The sequence below is a fragment of the Cajanus cajan genome, chromosome 7 (assembly GCF_000230855.2).
Source record: "Cajanus cajan strain Asha chromosome 7, NIPB_CcT2T_4, whole genome shotgun sequence".
In the NCBI taxonomy this organism is placed as follows: Eukaryota; Viridiplantae; Streptophyta; class Magnoliopsida; order Fabales; family Fabaceae; genus Cajanus; species Cajanus cajan.
In genome coordinates, this window is record NC_138523.1 from 27,250,186 (window position 1) to 27,259,669 (window position 9,484).

Consider the following 9,484-nt stretch of genomic DNA (forward strand, 5'->3'; position numbering starts at 1 on the left):
CACATTTTTTTCAATATGCATGACATCAAGATTGTAGTTTAACAAATTGTCTACCCAATAAGGAAGCTAAAAAAATATACTCTTTTTTCACCATTGCATAGTGGTTCCTGTAGTATGCGTTCTCCTTATTTTCTTTTTCCCTGAACCTCATCTTCTGGTTGTTTTCCAAATACAACATTAAGATTCTCAACTTGCTCTAAGACATTTGTGCCTGTAATTGCCAAAGGTGGATTTCTATTTTCGACATTTCCATCAAATCTATTTCGAAGTAATCTAAATTTATGCCTTTGATTAAGAAAACGACGATGACCCATAAAGCAAAATTTTTTACTATTACGAAGATGATTAGAAGTAAAGTCAAAATTGCATCTAGGACACGCCAACCCAGTATGTATATTCCACCCAGATAAGGTTCCAAGACTAGGAAAATCACTAATAGTCCACAATAAAGCTGCATGCATATTAAACACTTCATTGCTATGTGAATCAAAAGTTCTAATACCATTATACGACAAATCTTTTAACTCTTCTATTAATGGTTGTAAATACACATCAATATCATTTCCCGGTGCCCGCTTACCAAGAATGATCATGAAAAGCATGAATGAACTATCTTTCATACACATCCAAGGAGGAAGATTGTAAGGTATGAGTACAACTGGCCAAATACTATGACTTACGTTCATATGTGAAAATGGATTGAACCCATCAGTAGCCAAACCGAGTCTCACATTTCGAGGGTCTAAAGCAAATTGAGGATGCTTCAAGTCAAAGTTCTTCCATGCTTCAGAATCTCTTGGATGTCTTAACATGCCATCATTTGTTTTTTCTAATGCATGTCATTGCATATGCTCAGCTATTTTATAAGACATAAACATCCTCTGTAAACGTGGCTTTAGAGGAAAATACCTCAAAACCTTTGCAGGAACCTTCTTTTTCTTCTTAGCACTAACACCACCAATCATACTGTTCTTACTTTTTGGCTTCCATCTAGATGTATTGCATTTCTTACAAGTTTCTCTATCTTTGTCTTCTCCAAAGTATAACATGCAGTCATATGGGAAAACATCTATTTTGGTGTAATTTAGGCCAAGTTTCTTAATGATTTTTTTGGCTTCATATAGAATGTATGTGGGATTTTAGCATACTCAAATACATATGCTAACAACTCTAGTATCATTGACATACCTTTGTCACTTATTTTTCATAAACACTTGATGTGATACAACTTGATTAAGAACGAGAGTTTAGAATACTTATCACATCCATCATACAAACTTTGTTGCCCATCTTGCATCAACTAAAAATACTCTACAAAATCATCCGGCATCATTTGACTTGATTCTAGTATCATATCCTCGTCATCCTCAACATCATTGTTATAGACAAAATGCCCAAATGCATCATTAACCATGTCACATATGGGATCATTAGTAGGAAATTTATCTTCATTTTGTTGCGATATTAGAGGTGTTTCGACAGTAGTCTGTTCACAATTTGTTTCTCCATGTAGAAGCCACAACATATACCCTTTTGGAAAAGGTTTAATAATCAAGTGTTCAAGCACTACCTCCCGAGTTTGCCATTTGTTAAGCTTACATTTTGGACATGGGCAAATTATCTTTCCTTCAACACTCTTATTAGCTAAAGCAAAATCCAAGAATTTATTCAACCCTTCCATATATTGAGGCATATTTCGAGGCATGTCAATCCAAGACTTATCCATGAAGATTAGGTATGTTCATGACATGGAAATTAAAAATAATTTAGAGAAATAAAATGAAAACCTCTTCACTTATCAAAGAGAAATAGTTTTTCTAGAAAACTAGAATCACTAAGATTGAGCAAGGAATCTAAGTGTTATTAGGTTCTAAAGACAAAGGAAATGGAACCAATTACAAGTTCTCTCATAAAAGACCCCAATGAATACATAAATAGTGACAAAAAATCAATAAAAAATTAAGAAGCATAAAAATATAGATTTTCACTTAGGCTACTTGGTAAGCATGCAACAACCTAATTACACAGTAAATAGGCACGCAACAATGTGAATTTAAAGTAATAGAATGAGTTTATTGCATATGATATAATTAAGTGTATTTCTTAAATTATTTAGCATTCAATTTTTTTTCTTCTTCTATACAATATTTTTTATTAAAATAATATAATATCTCTTTAAAATATATTTATTTACTATATATTATTCTTATTTAATAGTTATCATACAAGATTGATTGTTGCAACACAAAAGTTTCACCACATAACTTAACCAAATGATAACATCCTACCACGTAGACTATTGGATTAAACAAAAGCACCTGCAACTAATTACAATACCCATGCAACAACTTTGAGAAAGCCATTATCCAACTGATCCATATCCAATTTAATCTATAGAATTAAACATGTGTGCTTAATTGCCTTGCCAATTGTAATTTATACTTCCTGTATAATTACTTACCATATCATCATCGATAATGATTTATTGGACTTCACGAAACTAAACTCAAACTAAATGAATTTAGACTTACAATTATAAGATAAAGATTTAAATTAAATAAGAAATACACCACCACTACAAACGGTCCACGTGCTATCCAAGTCATTGAAAAGAAATCACATTAGAAATATAAGAAATATCATCTTTCTTATATGAAATATAAGAATTTTTTACTCAAAATTTTTTATTCTATTATGGTGATGCCACATACTGCCACGCATGTCCGAGAGAGTCTAAAAGATTCTTTTACCAAACACACCTCTGGATATAAACAGTGACCATATGTTATCTTTTCTCTCCTAGCTACAAAGAGAAATTTTTTTGTTACAGGAGTATTATCACCACACCTATATGCTCATCATATACTGGCACTTGATTTAAGAAACTCCATTTTTTTTTCAGAGGCTTCCATGGGGATTTTCTAAAATTAAGAGCATTTATATTACTAAATAATAGTGATTGATATTCTCAAGTACACAATCGCACACTTCACATAACATTGTTTACACTCAAAGTTTCTGAATTTACTGTAATCTCACAGTCTCACAGATCAAAAGAAAATAAAATAAAAAATCGTAATGCAATAATTTTATTGTTCACCCCAAAAAACTAGATTATTACGGTAGAAACCATAACTCACCAGGCTTTCCTCCAGAGAGCACTAGACTTTCAACTGGTTCCACACCAATCAGCTGCATAAAGGGAAAATATATATATATATATATATATATTAATATATATATATATATAAATTCTAATACAGTTTACATTATTAGGGTAACTGGTATACGTTGCGAGCCAGCTTCTTATCAACAAATTAATATCTTCATTTTTTGTATTTGCATGGAGTTCTATTATACTTTCACTTGAATTAAGAAGGATTTTGATATATTTAATGTCCTATTATATAAGTAAAAGGTTGGGATATCTTTATGCCTAGAAAAAAAATATGTTGCTAACAATTGAACAAGTAAACTAAACTTACCTTTATAGATAATAAAATTATTAAATTTGAACTTTCACGACTTAATTCAAGAAGAAAATATGCTACCAATTGTAACGAGTGTTGTTCTAATAACAAGTACGCTTGAAGACAACTATTAGCAACACCTTAAATTAAGAGAATTCTCTTCTTCAAAGTAAGATTCCCCTTCTTTGTTTGACCCCCTTATTAGTTACTAGCTAATGTTATCCTCTCTGGCTAAAGTGTAATTACTATATTATGAACTAATTTTAAGAATTCCAGTTATGTGACTATCAATACAGTAATGCAAAAATTACTCCAAAATCAGGGGCACCAAGTTCTTACTTATAAACAAAAGTCTCTACGCCCAAAAAACTAAAATCTGAAACTCATAGCTCCATATTTATATTGCAAGAAAACCATGACCCTTTAAACAAAAATAAACAAAGAAATAGACAAAAAGTGAAATCTCGTTTCATGAAAAATCCCGAGAACTCACCAAATTACAATAATTAGTTACAAAAAAAGAAATCGAATACGTGAGAAAGAGAATGATTATAGCCTAAAACAGAGATAAGTTCCCTTGATCAAGTATCCCAATAAGTTCCCTTTCAGATGTTTTCCAGTACCTATTATTGTACCACCAGTGCCTATACCGAAAACAAATGCATCAATTTTCCCATTTGAGCCTTTTCATATCTTTTGACCAGATAATGTTTCAATTATTGTAGAAAAGGTTAGGAAACGAAAGGAAAAACGGGAAGAAAACACTTGAATGGGAATGCGTATGTGTGTCCGAAGAAAAGATTAGGAATTTAGGGTTGGAAGAGGGAGGGTCTAAAGAGGTTGGTTGAGGAGGGAAGGAAAATAATTAGCAGGAAATAAAAAAAAAGGAATGAAATTTTAATCTGAACATATTAAATTAAAATAAAATAATTAAAAAGAATGTTATCTAGAGTTTCTAAAAGAACACTAAGCACTTTCTTAGGGTTTAAAATCAAATTCCTATAATTTAACTAAGGTTATTAAAACCTCCACTAACTATACACATTCCTAGGGGTTATAATAACCCCAATTAAATAACCTCCGTTAAATACAATAATTTTTGTATTGTTTTTTGAAGATCAACGAGCATGGACCGTCATTAGTAGAAGATCAATGAGAGCTCTTTAGGTCCGAGAGTGTTTAGAGGGTTTGCGTCCGAGAGTGTGTGTCTGAGAGTGTGTTGAGAGGGTAAGCTTCTACTGTGTTTTCGCGTGGGGGAGGGGGAAGAATTTGTTCAGCCCTTCTACATCGATCAATAGGAAACCTAATGAAGAATCATTCACTGATTTTATTTCTACATCGGTCACTACTATAACCGATGTAGAATTGTTCATATTTACATCATTTTTTGGAAGAACCGATGTAAATAGGAACCTTTTGTAAAAATTTTGGACAGGGAATGAATTATTCAGAATTTAGATATTTTTCAATTGAGAGGATTTTTTCTCTATAAGTTCTTAGGAACTACTTTTGATTCTTATCCTTGAATTTCCTAATTCAAAGTGGCGAATCTTCCTCAACTTATCAATCTTTAGGGATTGTGGCGTTGTTCTTCCATTTCTTACCTCAATCCATAATTTTTTCTTTTAGTTTCTTAATTATGAGCATTCTAGCCTAGATAGATCTGTAAAATGAATCCATCCCTCTAGGTTCATATCACTAAACTACTTGGTTTAATTCATTCTAATCTCATTGATTTAAAACAAACCATGTTAATAGGCGGTAAAAATTATTTTGTAACTTTTATTAATGATATTTTTAGATATACAAAAGTTTACTTGATTGAGCAGAAAGATAAGCATTTGACTTTTTTTTATCCTACAAAGTGGAAGTTGAAAATCACTTGAATAAAAAGATTAAAAGGATTAGATCTTATAGGGGTGGTGAGTACACTTTATTTAATGAATTTTTCCAAAAAAAAAAAAAAAGAAGCTTGTTAGGTTAAAAGACAATATTAGATCTCTCTAGTTTTAAGTTTTATTGTTAACAAATATAGATGATTTTGATAAATCAATATAATAAAGCTTTCAAATTGACTAAGACGAATCTTCTCTAAGACGCAAATCGTTAGTAAGACGAATCCCTATATAAGATTATAGTTTCTTTAAAATGATCTTGTTAATGAATAAGACAAACTTTTAGTCATAAAAAGATATATGCACTGAACCTTTATCATTTACGATCCCTAACAAGAAATTGATTAAGTCTAAATGTTTCCTTAATAGATTGAATTTAAAAATGCTTCATTGGTACCAACTTTCTACAGAAAGGGAAGAAATACATGTTTTGCATCCGAAAAGGACAAGCAAATCTCTACAAACATGAAAAGTTGCAGTCAAAAGTTGTTTCATCATTGCAACATCCTGACACACGCATGAGTCTACCTAATCAATGTCAAAAGGTGATAAATAGCTTCTTTGAACAAATAAGAAGTGACAAGTTAGTGAAAGCATTTATGTAAGCATTTATTACACCAACGAACAATTCTCTCCTCAAGAAGAAAATCACAAAGATAGGTGAAGCAAGCCATGAGAGAAAATCCCAAGGATTTACAAAGGTCATCTTCACTAAAGCCTTATAAAAAGATGTTTGAACTTTAGAAAGAAAGCAACGACAATAGAGATTGATCATTATAAAAACTACATTCTTTCTTTATGTAAAAAGTTTTTGTATGAAATTCGATGATCATGTCTTGAAAAAAAATGAAGCAACATTGTAAACCTTTGTAACTTTAAGTTATTGGGTTTGAGTCTTAAAGATGCTTGTTTGTAAAATAATACTTATTTTTTAAGCCTGGAGAGGTTTGTTTTTAAAAAAATATTCGATGTTGAAGCCTAAAGAGACTTTTGTAAAAGAATACTTGGATAGATTGCTTGAAAAGACAATTCAAAGAATACTTAGATGTGAGTCAGACGTGGCTTGGTAAAGAATACTTTTTTATAAGATAGTAAAATTTGATCAGGTTAGATCAAGAACTAGATATAGTCTCAATGGTTGAGATGAACCAATATAAACCTTTGAATTCATTCTTTGCTTCGTTTGCCTTCTTATATTTGTTATGTCAGTACTTCATTACTCTATGAAAGGTGGGATTTTTTTAATAACAATATGCAACTCTCCTTCTAGAGTTTCTTTTTTCTCCACAAAGGTATAATCCATGAGGTAACCCCACCTTATTCACCTAAATCCAATGGAGTAGTTGAGAGAAAAAAAAACCCTTAAAGAAATGATGAATGCCTTGTTGATTAGTTCTTCTGCTCTTGATAATATTTAGGGAGAAACCTTATTAACTGCATGTTTCTTACATAATAAGATACCCTATAAAAGGATTGGTGAAACACCTTACGAAATATGGAAATGATATCAACCTAACATAAAATATTTGAGAGTTTAAAGGTGCCTAGCTAAAGTATTGTTACCTGATCTTAAGAAAAGGAAAATAGGGCCTAAGACTCCTAGTTGTATGTTTATTGGTTGTTAAATGTATTGCTACTGCCTATTGGTTTCTTGTTCTTAAAAGTAGTGTGATTGATTGTAATACCATAGTAGAGACTAAGAATGTTGAATTCTTTGAGGAAAACTTCCCTTTGAGGTCTAGTATTAGTTCTAGTCAACCTTCACCTTTAGAAATTTCTAGTGAATCTATGTTTGAGGACTCGAGGAGGACTAAAAGACAAAGGAAAGAGAAATCTTTTAGGGATGATTTTTATACCTATCTAGTTGAGGATGATCCTATAAGTTTCTCGAAAGCTATTAGTTCTTCAAATTCAAAATTTTGGGAAGAAGTTATTAGGATTGAAACTGGTTCCATTAAAGAAAATAATACATGGACTTTAATGGACTTACCTAAAGGAGTAAAACCAATGTGTTGTAAATGGATCTTTAAGAGAAAGTATAACCCTAATGGATCCATAGAGAAATACATGACTATATTAGTGGTTAAGGGGTTTATTAAAAAATAGGATATAGATTTATTTGATACTATTTCTTTGTTGCCAAGATTTCCTCTATTCGAGTATTAATAGCCTTAACATCTATCCATAGGCTTGCGATACATTAGATGGATGTAAAAACCTTTTTTTCTTGAATGAGATCTAGAGGAGGAATTTTATATGACTCAACTCAAAGGGCGTGTGGTTCCTAGCCAAGAGAACAAAGTGTGCAAACTCTTAAAATTCCTATGGTTTAAAACAAGCACCAAAATAATGGCATGAAAAATTTGATCAAGTTCTACTTAATGATGGGTTTACTTCTAGTAGCGTTCAAGATGTATGTACACCAAGTCTGCGAATGATGATTGTGTTATCATATGCTTATATGTGGATGATATGCTTATTTTTGGTACTTGTGATAATATAGTTTTCAAAACTAAATATCTTTTGCATCTATGTTTGGTATGAAAGACATATGTGAGACAATTTTAATTTTGGGAGTTAAAGTTGTAAGGAAGGGTGATGGTATATATATTATTATCCCAAGGACATTATGTTTAAGAAGTATTGTTATTATGACTTTAAATTTGTGACTACCCCTTATGATGTTAACTCTCGACTAAAGAAGAATAAAGGAGATTCTCTTACTCAATCTTAGTATGCCTAAATTATAGGGAGCTTATTACATTTAATGAATTTTTCTAGACCCAATATTGCATATGCAATAGGTAGACTGAATAGATATACCCATAGTCCCAATCAGGACCATTGAGGAGCACTTGCAATACTCATGAGATGCTTGAGAGGTACCATGGATTATTGTATTAAGTATAGTAGATTTCCCACTATACTAGAAGGTTATAGTGATGTTAATTGAGTCTTTGATTTAGATAAGACAAAATCCACTAGTGGCTATGTATTTACACTTGCTAGTGGTGTAGATGGAGATCAGTCAGGCAATCTATTATTAATAGATCAACTATGGAGTTAGAGTTTGTAGCTCTTGAGTTGACTAGTACTAAGGTTGAGTGGTTGAGAAACTTCTTGGCAAACATTCATCTAGGAATGAAACCAACTCCATTAGTGTCAATACATTGTGACAACTAATCAACAATAATTATTATTCAGAATAAATCTTACAATGGAAAAAATAAACGCATACAACTGAGACATAATATGGTAAAATAGTTGCTAAAGGATGGAATGATTTCCATCAGTTATGTGAAGTTAAAAGAAAACTTAGTAGATCTTTTAACAAAACCTCTACGAAGAAAATTGATTTTTGAAATATCAAGAAGAATGGGACTCAAGCCAATTGAAAACAAACAAGTAATGGTAGCCGAATCTTTGTGATTGGAGATCCCATAAATAAGGTTCATATGGGTAAAAACAAGTCACTGGTTAGTTCTTTAGCACTAAATTGATTTTTAGAATATTAATCCCTTCTTGTGATGTGAGAAAGTACTAGAGTTGCATTAATGAGAGGATAAGTTTTATAGTTAAGCTTTAAATGAGAAAACTTCATACATTGTAAAACTTTTAATGATTTTCATAGCCCTTATAGGTGGTGTATGATTTGCGGCATACACTTGACAAAATCACCTATATAAATGTTAAGTGGGGTTGTTTGCATGAGATCTTGACAAGATCTTTAGAGCACTCATGAATACTGGTCAGGCGCATGGCCTAGTAGCATAAAACAACGATAATGACAAAATTGTGGGGTGTAATGTGATTGGTAAACCTCTAATATACGTCAAGTGATTTTGGTTCATATATTTTGCTACACCAATCTCATTGTATGTTAAGTATTATTAGTCTGTGGTTCATATAGCTTGCTACACTTGGTCCAACACATTATAGTCAATATGAGAACCCAATATCTTTTTTCTTAAACCTTCCTCTTTCATTTTATGAAATAAATAAAATATGTTTATTCTTTTGAAATATGTGGGAGATTTTGCATATGTATGTGTATTTTAAAAGAAGTCCCACATTGCTTGGACCTTGTAAGCATTGAGTGTTTATATATCAAAGTGTTCC